The following is a 14,135-nucleotide window of genomic DNA, read 5'->3' as shown; positions in this document are numbered from 1 at the left end:
GCATCATGAAAAAAGCACAGAGGAAGTCTGAAGAGAGAGGAAGATACGATCTTTAGCTAAAAAGTGAGCACCCAGCCAGTGCCAGAGGTCAGAGGCCAGTAAGCTCCTCACCCTGCGATCCTCCTGCCTTCCTTCTCCAACACCCTGTATTCTAGAAGATCCTGCATCTATTTCCTTTTAGCACATTTGATAATCTCCTTTTGCAGTTAGAGTAATTATAAAGAAATTTACTTTCTCCATATTTGATACACGGGCTTGTCTATTAGTGGTGGATGCTTGACATATGTAGACCAAGGCAGTGCTCTGTGTGTCCATCGTTGTGAGCACACTGATGAATCTGGAGTTTTTCTGAGCTAAGAGGTAGGTGCCATCAGTTCTAGTACTGTCTGTGTACCCCTAAAACAGAGTTCAGGCCTAAGGGAACCTGCTATTTAAAAACCCAAGACCTAAGTTTATCTCAGTCCAGGTACCGCCATTTTGCCCAACGTTGCCACAGATACATTTCTCTGTATTCCTAATTTATCCCCATCAGCCAAGAATCGGTGTTTAGTCATCAAATCTAAATAAAAAAGTGTCCAAACCAAGTATAAATTGGTATACCTTTCTGGAGGGTAATTTGTCCATATCTACCTAGTAAAATAAAAGTAAAATTGGTTTTACTTCTATGAACTCACTTGCTTAAGTGTGCAGAAATAAAGTCACACATCCATTACAGCATGGTTTACAACAGAAACAGTAGGAACGACATAACTCCAAACATCCATACAATGGCATATATGCATTCTTTAAAAGGAATGAGGTATATCTCTAAATAGTGATGATGAAGATATCCAAAACACACTGTTAAGGGGGAAGGAAACAGTCCATTTACGTATTATAAACCGACATACAGGGGCGCCTGGGTGACAGTTGGTTCAGTGTCCGACTTCAGCTCAGGTCATGATCTCATGGTTTGTGAGCTCGAGACCCACATCCAGCAGAGCCCACTTCAGATGCTCTGTCACCCTCTCTCTCTGCCCCCCCCACTTGCACTTTCTCAAAAATAAACATTGAAAATAATAAAAAAATAAACCTACTTATATAAACAGAAAAGTAATTTGTTTTTATGCTCATATAGACAGACAAAATGTAGAAAATATCTCATTTCACACAATAAATTTTTTATATGTGGCTTAAAATGTTCCAGGCTCTGTTTTAAGCTCTTTATAAACACTAACTCATTTAATCCTCATGACCGCCTCTGACATAGGTACTATTAATCATCTGCATTTCAGATAAGGATCAGTAGCCTCAGAAAGCCCAAGGTCATAACAAGATCCTGACTCAGGCAGTTTGGCCCGGCACCTTTTTTGTTGTTGTTGTTATTTTTTAGGGTTTTTTTTGTTTTGTTTGATTTGGTTTGGTTTTTTTTTTTTTTTTTTTTTTTTTGAGAGAGAGCAGAGGAGGGGCAGAGAAAGAGGGATAGAGAGATTCCCAAGCAGGCTCTGCACTATCAGCACAGAGCCCAATGTGGGGCTCAAACTCGGGGACTGTGATGTGAGAACAGGGCCTGAGCTGAAATCAAGAATTGGATGCCTAACCAACTGAGCCACGCAGGCACCCCAGCATCTTTTTAACAATTACAGAATGCCCCTTCTTTCTAGTACTCCTCTAATTTTTCATATACCAGCAGTTATTTCTTTTATTTTAAAATTTAAGAATTAAGAGAAAAAAGTGGGGTGCCTGGGTGGCTCAGTCAGTTAGGCATCCAGCTCTTGGTCTCAGCTTAGGTCATGATCTCATGGGTTGATGAGTTCAAGGCCCGCATTGGGCTCTACACTGACAGCACAGAGCCTGCTTGGGATTCTCTCTCCCTCTCTCTCTGCTCCTCACCCACTCTCTCTCTCTCTCAAATAAATAAACTTTAAAGAGAGAGAGAAAAAAGAGTCTACATCCATTTGGGGCATTATCAGTTTTTGTTATAAGGCATAAACATGCATTCCTGCTTCAGGGGTCAGAGGTTTAGAACAGAATTCAGAAATATGAGCAGGTTATTTGCCTTTTAAGTGATAAAAATGGCAGAATTTGTTTCAACTCTTGATACTTACTGAAATCTAGCCCAAGAAAACAAGTGGTTTCAGAGACCCTGCTTTTGGAGATACATCTATGAGACCCTGAAAGCCCCAAGCCAAAGAGCTCTCCAATCACGTCTCCATTCATCAAGAAAGCCAGGCGCAGGTGGGGAGAAGTGGGTCTCACTGGGGTGCTGCAGTGCCCCGCACTGGCTGTGGATACCCACACGCCAAGAAGGTCTTAGGAATTTCATAGTAATCGCCCTGCCCTCTAAGGTGGGCACTTAAGTTATTGGAAATGAATCACAACTTACCTCCTAGTGGTGGTTTTGGCATCTACAAGCTGGGGGACTACTACTGTTGCTCTACTTAACTGATGACATCACACAAGAAGGTCTATTAGATGTACTGAGGGGTAAGAGAAAGTGGACGGCAACAAACAAGAAAATGTAATCAGCTGGTAAACAAAGAGAGAGAAAGCTTCAGTCAAAAGGATCAGACTGAGGAAGGGAACACCCCCAAGCCCCATGTATGGGACCAAAGGAGAGTGGATGAATGAGGTAGGCGATTCCCGGGTACACTCGGGTCTGGTGGGGAGGGGCGACAAAACAGCCAGGAACTTTGGATGTAAATAACAAGAACCAAGGCGGCTTACAGAAAAGAGGGTGGGCGCAGTATTGCAAGGGCGAATGGAAGCCAGCGGCCGTTCACAGCCAGGTAAGAACCAAACTGGAAGCTAGAAACCCAGCAGTCACCCCAGTTGCAGAATTCTCAGACCTGCCAAAATTCCAGGCGGTAGATATTCTTCAGCACACCTACATGGCAGAAGCAAGTGGTGTTTCTATTCGGTCATCTTCCCCAGGCTTCCAAAAATCAAGAGACAGTTCCAACATCTAAATCAAGTTGGCAGTGTCCTTGGCTCCCTGAATTATTTTGCAATCTGCAGCTCACACCTCTTAGCCTTCCTGACAGGAGAAAAGAGAGAGACAGCATTTCCATTTCTCTGTGTGATGCCAACTTCTTATCTCTTCTCACTTCTATCTCCCTTCTTTCCTCTATGACATTTCTTTGGCTGCCCAGAAAGTCATTTACAGTCTCCCTTATGGCATCGCTGGCCCCCTCCCTCAGCCATGAACCTTCCCCATGGTACATTTCTGTAATGGTTTGATGGATTGCTCAGAGTGGGATCATTCTGCAGTCTACATTCGGGCGTGACTGCCCCCACAGCTGCAGCTCCCAGGGCTCACAAGTGACCCAGCTGCACTGTGGAAAGCAGGGTCCAGAAACCTGAGTACAAATTTCATTTCAGGAGTCCTAGTTTTCACCTGAGGGCCTATCATAGCGAGGTTTCTACTAACAGCAGAGCCTGAAACAAGGACTCGCTGTGGGTAGTTTATTTGGGAGGCAATCCCAGGAAGCAGAAATGGGATGGGGATGGTGGTGGGGAGACAGATTATGACAAAGTGAAAAATTCAAGCTAAGAGTATGTTATCTAGCCTGCCTCTGAAGGCAATGGGAGCTCTGTTTTGTTGGGAACCTCTGACAAGTGTTCAGATCCTCCCAGAATTACCATCCTACAGAGTGGGAGGCTGAAGTTGGAGCCACAGACCCCAAACCTCTTCCTTCAAAGACTGTCCTAGGGGTCTGTATGCATCTTTACTTTCTAGTTGCTCCTATGCATGGACCAAGAGGGCTCTGACAATTTTAAAGACCTCCGCAGTAGAAAGAAAAAAAGAAAAGAAAAGCTAAGCTTGGAGCAAGATGCCTTTAGCAGAAGCAAGTAAGAACTTGCAGTAAATTCCGCTGAGTTGCAGCCAAATTCAAGAGTTGGCCGAAGGGAATGGGACACAAAACCTGGGCTGGGATAGGTCTTTAACTGCTCAAAGGAACACATACATGTATTTTAAAAAAACTTAAGTAGAGAAGAGTGTCCAGATCTTCCTGGACTTACAATGGGTTATAACCTGATAAACCCATTGTAAATGGAAACTGTCATAAATTGAAAATGCATTTATGCACGTAACCTACCAAACATCACAGCTTAGCCTAGCCAAACTTCAACATGCTCAGAACATTGCCCACAATTGGGCAAAATCATCTGACACAAAGCCCATGTTGTAATAAAGTATTGAATATCTCATGGCACTGATTGAGTACTGAAAGGGGCAAACAGAATCATTGCCTGGGTGCAGAACGCTTGTATCAGTGGTTCACCCTGGTGATGGCAGGCCTGTCTGGGAGCTGCCGCTGCCCAGCATCACAAGACAGGATCGCTCGGCGTAGTGCTGGCCCAAGAAAATATCAAAATTCAAAATTCGAAGTATAACCTCTACTCAATGCATATCACTTTTGTCCCATTGTTAAGTCAAAAATCCAGGCCTAAACAAAAGCCTAAGTCTAAGGGCCCCTGGGTGTCTCAGTCGGTTAAGCATCCAACTTTGGCTCAGGCCATGGTTTCATGGTCTGTGAGTCTGAGCCCCGCATCAGGCTCTCTGCTGTCGGCACAGAGGCCACTTCAGAGACTCAGTCCCTGTCTGTCTCTCCCTGCCCCTCCGGAGCTCATGCTCTCTTTCTCTCAAAAATAAATAAATATTAAAAAAAAAAAAAAAAAAAAAAAAAAAAACTAAGTCAAAGCATCATAAATCAGGGATCACCTGAATAGTAAAAAGCAGGAATTTCATACTTCCCCTCCCCAAGCCAAAGCCTCCTTCCCAGAGTCACCCCCCTTAAAACCATTACTGCCTTTTCTGTGAGTTACCTCCAATGACCTCCGTTTCTTACTCTTCCACCAAAGAAATGTATTGGAATCATCCCTCGTCTCCATACCAAGGATTTCTCATGAAGCTTTGGGGTTTTTCCCCCCAATCTACCTTTCTGCCCAAGGAATCACAAATAAGATAATGAGAGAAGGATTTGACCCAGCTTAGCTCTTCACATGCAGTCATTTATGCCTCATCAGGGTTAGGAAGTACTTGGATTCACACAGATTTATTTCCATGCCTGAGATGCCTACAGGAAACATACAGAGCTGTGGTGATGCCAAGGCAGAATCCCAGAGCAGCAAATAAATGGAATTACGTATCTGGAAATTGGTGCCACAGATATGCAAATTGCTTTGGGTGAGCATCGATTCCAACAAGAATTGAATTTCGGAAACTACTATACCCAACACAAGGAAATATTTGACCACATGACAGGTTTTCTGTGACGACTCAGACCTTCTCTTTATCCAGACAGCCTAGAGCATCATCTCATCGTGTGACGAAGGTGATGTGTCTACGGCAGAGGTATACTCTGAATTTGCCGGGACAAACACAATTGCAGATATTCTATCCAAATGGCTCATGGGGGCCCTTGTTAGACCACAAATATGGTGGCACAAGATATTAATGATCAAAAGAGGTGAACCTAGCCCTAGCATAAGAGTTCAGCCCAGCAGCTGTGTACTAAACTGTCTTGACACACTCTCAGCATTGCCACACTTAGCATACATTTATGATTCTGAGCAAATTACTTAACCACTCTGTGCTTGGATTACTCATCAGTAAATAAAGGGTAATAGTAACATCTACTTCAAAAGGTCATTATAGGGGCACCCTGGGTGGCTCAGTTGATTAACAGTCCGACTTCGGCCTAGGTCATGATCTGGATGATCCCGAGCCCCACATCAGGCTCTGTGCTGACAGCTCAGAGCTTGGAGCCCGTTTCAGTTTCTGTGTCTTCCTATCTCTCTCTGCCCCTCCCCTGCTCATGCTCTGTCTCTCTCTCTCTCTCAAAAGTAAATAAACATTTAAAAAACATTTTTTTAAAGATCACTATAAGGATTAAGTGAGATAGCACAATACTTCTCCATCCATCCTGGGTGAAAGAACATATTTCTAAAATTTTCAATCTGATGTGAACTAATACTCTTAAAAACACAATAAAAATAGCCACCATATAGCAATGACAAATGCAAACTGCTAAACACAAATATCCAATTCTCACTTCCCTCATGTTAAACAGGTTACAAGCTTTTATCAATCATCACCAGTCTGAGGACCACACTTAGAGTAACACCGCAATCAATCGCATCCATAAAGGGCTTGGCATCGTGTCTGGTATGCTGTAAGTGTTCGACAAGTGTTGGCTTTTTTAATTAATATTACCTGAGATATATCCAATTTTATGGTAAATGCTTTTGCTGATGTGAACCACGTTGTCGGAAGCTGTCTCTGCTGAGCAGGAGGAGAGCGGGGGAGAGCTGAGCTGTTTGAGTAGCAAATTAAAAACAACAGGCCAAAATGAAATAAGAGTGAAGCCTTTAATCACTCACTGTGATAGCAAAAGCAAGAGGCTAACCTGCAGGAAGCAGCCAACTCTCCCATTCCATTCTCCCCCACAGAACAGTGCTCTAGTTGGAGAGACAGGCGAATCAGCACAGATGGGGGGTGGGGGTGGGGGTGGGGCATCTCACTGCCTGGGGAGCCCAGAACAAAAGTCTTCTGCAGTTTTAATGGACCTGGAGTTCACAGGAGAGGGGAGGGCTGGAAGTTGAAAAGAACAGGGTATTGAATCTGAGTGCAGAGGACAGTATCTTCAAGGTTTCCCGATTAGAAGACCTCCAAATGCAAGTCCTGGCCTAGGAATGCAGGCCTGCGTAACAGCATGGCTGGCCAAGAGGCCCTGAGTCCTGACCGTAACTCCCCTCACAGACTGCAGTGCACTGGCTGTACATCAAGTCTATGTGGGAAGGGTATATCAGTCGGGATTCTCCAGGGAAACAGAACAAAATGGATGTGTTCACTACACAGAAATGCATAGCAAAAAAAAAAAAATGTGTTTATACATATTTACATAAAGAGATTTATTTTAAGGTACTGGCTCATGTGATTTTGAAGGCTGAAAAGTCCCACTGTCTGCTGTATGCAAGCTAGAGTCCTAGGTAGGCCAGTGGTGTAAGTTGAAGGTCTGAGAGCTGGAGAACCCATGGAGTAGATCCCAGTCCAACCAGGAGCCCAAGGCAGGGAAGGATTGATGTGAAAATCCAACCAATCAAGCAGAGAGAGAATTCAACCTTCTTCTGCCTCCAAGTTTTAGTCACACCCTCAAGGGATTGGATGTTGCCCGCCCACATGGGGAGGGCCATCTGCTTTACTCACTCTACCAATTCAAATGCTAATTTCTCCCAGAACCATCTTTGCTGATGTATCTAGAAATAATGTTTAATCTGATATCTCTGGGCAGCCCATGGTCCAGTCGGGTTGACACACAAAATTAAACATCACAAAGGGTAATTTTCCTTCCCAAAGCCTCCTAGATAAAGCCTTTGTAATTGCCTGTAGTCTAGCCTGAAAAATATCACACATAGGGTTTTTAGGCCAGGAACTGAGCTCCTCACTGTGATCAAGGTTCTGACCCAAGAAAGGGCAAAATTTGAATGACAAACACTGCTCTTTGAGGTAGCCTTTTTAGAAGAATACTCTGACTCAACAAATGACCTTGTTTTAGGATAAGTCTTTCGTAACACAGGTGTTTGAAAATCAACAGATAACACCATTTAGGAATTTCAACTAGAAAACAAATGCAAATTCTGAGAATAATTTGAACAAAACGAAGTTTTAAATTATGATGAGAAGTGACATAGCAAAACTCTGCTCTTTATTCCTTTCTGAAGAATAGTTCTTAAAAATCATTCCATGAACAACCAACTTGGTTATTATAACTTTCTAAACAATATTTCTAACTATGGGAATCTCATTAGCTTTGCCCAGTAATTTAGTAGCGATGATTCTATCATTGCCTGCTTCTTCAGTCTCTTCTTATGATTAAGATATTCTTTTTAAGAATGACCTCACCCGGTTGGGTGAAACTGAAATGTAGGTCATAAAAGTAGTAAGGGATAAAAACTGGGAAACTTTACCTGGGAAAAGAAACTTAGAAGGACCAGGAAATGATGACACAACAGCTCTCTTTAATATTTCCTGTATTAGATGTATTCAGAGAGAAATTAACTGGGACCAACGAATAAAGGTAAGAGAGAAGCATTATTTGAGCTACACATACACAAATAAATATTTTAATATAGGAACATTCAAGAGTTTTTAAGAACAGGCCACCTAATGAGAAAACCATATATCTGCAGCTCCAAGAATTTTTTAATGATAACTGATGAAGTTCTGGGGTGATGGGAGTTTCTTGGGGTCCAGAGCTGACAGCCAAGAAAGAATTCTTGAAGACATCTTTGGTGCAAAAGGAGATTTTATTAAAGTATGGGGACAGGACCCATGGGCAGGAAAAGCTTCATGGGGTCTTGATGGGTAACTCATTATATACTCTCAGGTTGGGAGGGGGTCAGGGATACAGCAAATCTCCAAGGAATTTTGGAAGCAAGGTTTCTAGGACCCTGAGGGGCTTACTGTTGCTAGGGAAAGACCATTTATTACTGTTGAATAAAACTTCAGTCAAGAGACCCTTCAGACGCCTATGGGGGGGCCATAAACTTGGAGCAAGATTGCCAGCATACATCCTAAGGCAGTTGAGATAAAGGAGGTAGATTTACTGGATCCTGCAGGTTGGGACAATATTACACCAAGGTACTCTTTTGTCCCTAGCAAAGTGTCATCATTGAGGCAGCTGAGCTCCTACTTGTCAGTGGGCTGTAGGCAGTAAGGGTATTTAGTTTTTCATTTGCCTTAGTTTCCCACATCACCATGGCAAGCACTTAACCCCTTTCCTTTGTTCTTGGGTAGCCAGGAGTGTCCAAGGAATTTCGCATGTATTCCACATGGGGAGGAGGGGAGGTTGTGCCAGCCTGTCCCATGCTCCCTCATCAATAACAATGGTGATGGGTGGATTAAAGCATGAATACAAAAGCAACACACACCAAAGGCTTTATCAATTTTATTTGTCCAAAGGTCATCATAATATTGATCAAGTTGCTGAAACAAGGAGAAATAACAAAAATAAACTGGTCTCAAAACAGTTGAGATCTATCTGATAGGGAAAAATTATGTGATAAGATGGCCGACGGGACTGATCTGGGAATTCCAGTTCCTGCCCAAAGACTCTCCTGCTGAGTTCTTCTTCCTGCTCCGCTTGCCGCGTGCACCAAATTGCCACTAATGTGGAAGTAACAGACTATAAATTGTCCCCCATGCTTAAGTTCAGGGATCAGACCTCTGGAGAATGATCTCCTCAGAGCCTGCTGGTGTGAAATAAACCTCCTGCCTTCCAAGATCTCCAAGTGCCGCTTGGTTCTTCCGCCGGCTGATCCAGACCAGGTTCCATAACATTTTCAATACTCATTTCTAAATTTGGACTCAGGATTTACCTCATAGATAGCAGCTCTTAACTGGTATGTCAATTTGTATTTAACTTGTATTTGAACACTTGCATGAAAAATATATTTTCATAAAGTTAGGCAGAAAAGAATGTTACCCAAACTTTAGCTATATGACTTTCATAATAGTTCTAGAATTAATTACTGACTTTTAGCATTACAGAGATTCTGTATCACCTTGAAAGTCTTAATTATCCCTCAGCATCATCAAATCCCCTCCAAACTGAGCCAAAGAATTCATCACGTCCTGAGGCTTGCATTTCAAAGACTATTGCAGAAACTTAATGTAAAATTCATATGCTTCAAATGTCTGTGAATTTGTTCTGAAATTGGGTCTTCATTTCCATAAAATAACTCTGGAATGCCACAAAGCATGTGATTCTACTGAGCTGAGGGACAGTTCAGCAAGAGGAAATGAGCATAGTCTCCAACTACCATCTCTAAAAATCACTCGTGCACCAGTTAGAATGTTCTCAGTAGCTAGAAACAGAAAACTCAACTTAAACTGGCTCACACATTGAACAAGACTTATTGGCTCACATAACTTACAACTCAAAGCTGGCACATTTCTTAGGCATGATTTGTTCAAGACTCCAGCTCAGTATCTCTGCACTTCTCTTTACGGTTATCTCGTGTGTGAACTTCAAGACAGCTTCACAATAGGACACAATGATGCCAGGAATTTCAGTCTTTATATCCATATTCTTCATCATCCACGAGAGAGAGAGAGAAAGGGCAAGAGAGAGAGAGAGAAAAGAGAGAAAAAGAATGGGTTTTCCTACGTCCTGGAACTCTAGTAAATTTTCTAAGGGTTACGTTGATGAGGCAACCTCTGAACCAACCCCTGGGACTATGGGAATGTCACGCACTGAATGGCTTAAACCCGGTGGTCTGAAACAACTGTGGGAGCAGAGGGGGCAGGGCAAGGCCTGGGTTTGCAGCATTCGCCAATTTCGGTGATATAAGTGCTTCCTCCCCAGCCAACGTGATGAGAGAAAGAGAGAAAATTTAAAAAATTAAAAAAAATAAAAATAACATGAAGAATGCCAGTGATATTGTCAAAGAGAAGGAAGAAGTAACAGTTTGAAAGCCCGGGGGGAAAAATAATGCCTTTTCCTGATGGTATCCTACTGAGGTAAATCCACTTGACAAAATGGTCACATACATAAAGACTACAATAATAGATTCCTAAAATATTAACAGTTGTTTTTTTCTTGGTGGTGGAATTACAAATAACCTTCATATTTTGCGAATATACAACATACCATTTTTACAATAGAAAAAAAGCAATAAGTTCTTAATATTACTTGCAAAACAAAACCAAAGCTCATCCAGGAACAGATGCCAGAATTCAGCACTCCCACTGCAGCATTTTCTATTAAATTACATGGCATCAATCAACAAGCATTCCTCTCATGCAACGGAATAGAATGAAATTGTTTAGGAAAGGAAAGGCTGCTTTGCCATATTATAAATTTGCTTTTTCGGCAATAGTCATGCAAATATTTATAGATCACCCTTTATCTGCCATAATAGTTTCCATGAATTGTTCCAAAACAATTTAGTTGGCATTCATCTTTTTAATAATATTCTAAAATTTTAATTGGAATAAAAAGCATCAAAACGAGTATGTTTTACAGATTAATCATCTCACTCAACTATCACAGCAGTGCTAACTCGGAACTGCAAGTCACAAAAGATTAGGAAAAAATGATGAAGTTGATGGACCAGCAAAACTATCTTTAATTCTATGGGGAATTTAAATGATCAAAAACTAACTGGTTCTCCTTGCTTAAAAAATTATAACGTCTGAGTGGCAGATGAAATAAGACAGAAATTCATCTTTCTTCCTCTGCCCCTCATTCATAAGCCTTTTTGTTAATTTCACAATGGAGAATATGAAAAATTAATGAGATTTTTGCTTAAAGCATATCCCTCTAAGCTTACATTTATTTAAATTAGAAATTCACCGAAATGATGTGTGCTTTTTCAGACTCCTGAAAAACAATTCGGTAGCCTTCAAATAACAATCTCAAAAGATAGAGAAATTATACAAATATATTTCAGAAACAAGTATCTAAATTTCTATTTTTTTTTCCTCTTGAGTCTTTTTTCAAATCAAAAGCTACAAAGTATTTAAATTCATTCAAGTGTACATGCTTATTTCTGCATCTAGCATAAGATTGTATTATTTTGTCGTGTCAGAAAAGCAGCAATTATAGGACCATGACACTGGAATTCATATGCCATAACACAAATGTCCAAAGGATTTACAGTGACATGACCTTGAGAGTAGAAGATGATCTTTCTCCCTAGATATATGTCTTCCATACCAGATTAGTTACTCCTGACGCAAAGGATCTTCTTTGTGTCATCGGCACCTTTACGTACCGGTGGACATTTAAAAGGTTTTCAGTGAGTGTTGAATAAATGAGTCAGCAATTAAATGAAGCTCTGTTTTGTCCCATGCCTCAAGTTCACTAATCCAGAAACCACTTCAAACTTAAATAAGCAGAGATATAAAGCTTAGTGAGGGACACAGTCACAAAGTAGCTTCTCAAGTCAAACATGGTCCATCCATTCTCAAAACCTCAAAGAGACCACTTTCTCATTTAAGGAAGCCATAGTATCTCCACATTATTTACCAGAATCCAATGCCTAATTCAGGTCTCCAGGAGCCCTTCCAGCAAGCTATGAAGACAAGCACCAGGTGTCCTTTGGAACTCTGAGTCCTGGGTTTGGGCGCCTCTCTGTCAATGAACTCTCCCCTATCTAGTCTTACATTCCTCCCCTCACAGAACCAACATTCTCAAGATGTGCCCCCACATGTGTTTCCCCAGTTTCTCTAGGTTCTTTTAGCCAGATTCTGTGATTCCTTTGTGAGGACCATTTCTTCCTGAAGCCAGACCCATACTTCCCTCTTCAGGCTGAGCAGAGACCTGAATCTGGTTATTGGCCTAATTAGGTAACGAGGGAGGGTGGGAGCAAAGAAGTTACCCACTTCACATGAGGCTTTGCATGGGACCCAGGCCACTGGGGTGGGGGTGGGGTTCCTTTGTAAAGGGCAAAGGAGATGCTTCTGCCAAATAAGGATCCAGAGCAACTGAAGTTTAATGTTACCTATTGCTTGCCTCAGAATCCCCATCTTTCCTTATCAGGGTCCTAACATTGACATAGGAGACCTGTTGCAGTGTTGCATATAAAGCTTTACACTCCTACCATCCTTAAAATTAAACCCTGACGTTGATTTTTCAGCACAGTCTGTATGGTAGCTACACCGGCTAGCAGAACATGGCTTAAATGTGTCTGTGACTCTGTTTACAAAGCTGCCAATGCCATCAAAAGAAGAGGCCCCATGCCACAATCCTTATAAATCTTCTTTCTCCCATAACATCCAAGTGCATCAGCAATAGGTCTTCCAACTACACTTCTCAATAAACCACAAGTGAAAACTTCTGTAACCAAGATGTGTATTAGGCAGAATCATGCCCCCACAAATGTCTATATCCTAATCCCAGAAACTATGAAATGTTACTTTATGTATTAACAAAAGAGATTTTGCAGCTGTGATCACAGTTAAGTACTTTGAGATGGAAAGTTTATCCTGGAATATCAGGTGGACCCAATCTGATCACACGTCCTTAAAAACAGAACCTTTCCTATCTGGATTAGATAGCTCTCTATGTGAGATGTGACCTTAGAAGAAGGGTCAGGGAGATGCTGCATAGCTGGCCTTTGAAACAGAGGAAGGGTCCACAAGCCAAGGAATGCAGGCAGCTTCTAGGAGCTGGAAACAGCAAGGAAATCGATTCTCTCCCAGACCCTCCAGAAGTAACGTAACCCTACTGACACCTTGATTTTAGCCTACTGAGACCCAGGTTGGACTTCTAACCTACCAGGCTTTAAGAAAAGTAATCAATACATTTGTGTTGTTTCAAGCCACTAAAATTACGGTAATTTGTCACAATAGCAATAAAAATCCAATTCAGGATGCTGTTGCACGCCAGGGTTATTAACACTCCACTCACCACCAACAATGGAGCTCCTATGGCTTTGAGACAGATAGGCAGGCAATTCGACTTTAAAATTGATCTTGAGGCTCTGCTTTCTAGGTCCACTCCTGTTCCAGTTACCTCCCCTAGAAAACAGTCTGTGACAAAATTCCTTTTTCATGAGTTTCCTAAACACAAAATTTCATCAGTACACACGCACACACAGCCCTAATTCAAAATTACTATATGTTAGTAAACAAACTGTAGGCTTGATTAGCCACAGTTAGCCAAAAATCAGTGGATTTTTGGACTGCCTTAGAGAAGTTCCTCTTTTCTGAGTTCTTGTTACTAAGAACAAGAATAGGGTCTGTACTAGATTAGCACTGCTCTTGCTGGGCAATCCTGATGTTGGATAAGACCAGATAACTCACTTAGGTCTTATTGAAAGGTCTGGGCCAGCTGTCCATTGTGCCCTTTGATTCTGGGATGTCTTAGCAGTCGATGGTGCTACCAGAGATCTTAGGTCTGGCTCTGGGTAGCTCCCCCCACGGAGCAATGTTCTTCAACAAACATGCCTATTAACATTCTTCCCTGTGATTTCTACCTGCGTGCCTTCTAAAACACACATTCCTCTCCTTATTGACCTTTTCACTCTAAAACTATATTTGTATCACAGATATACCTGTTATTACAATTAACTTAGTATTTATAGCTATTGAAATCAAAATGAGTTACAATTAAGTTCACTGCACACTACCCCCTTTCTTTTCC

General features: G+C 41.8%; 1 long non-coding RNA gene across 2 annotated transcripts in view; it reads left to right on the top strand.

Annotated features, from left to right (window-relative positions):
* Positions 1 to 2,212: 2,212 nt before the first annotated feature.
* The window catches only part of LOC123384078, a 58,772-nt gene continuing 46,849 nt past the window's right edge, over positions 2,213 to 14,135 (top strand). The window contains exons 1-2 of one of the 2 annotated variants that reach the window (XR_006594681.1): positions 2,213 to 2,611; positions 6,057 to 6,158. This is a non-coding gene — a long non-coding RNA (uncharacterized LOC123384078). The remainder of the gene's footprint in view (positions 2,612 to 6,056; positions 6,159 to 14,135) is intronic. The other variant, XR_006594682.1, reaches the window with a different exon arrangement.

This window comes from Felis catus, chromosome A1 (assembly GCF_018350175.1).
Source record: "Felis catus isolate Fca126 chromosome A1, F.catus_Fca126_mat1.0, whole genome shotgun sequence".
NCBI lineage: Eukaryota > Metazoa > Chordata > Mammalia > Carnivora > Felidae > Felis > Felis catus.
Note: the sequence above shows the minus strand (reverse complement) of the source record. Positions and strands in the feature narration are given on the sequence as shown.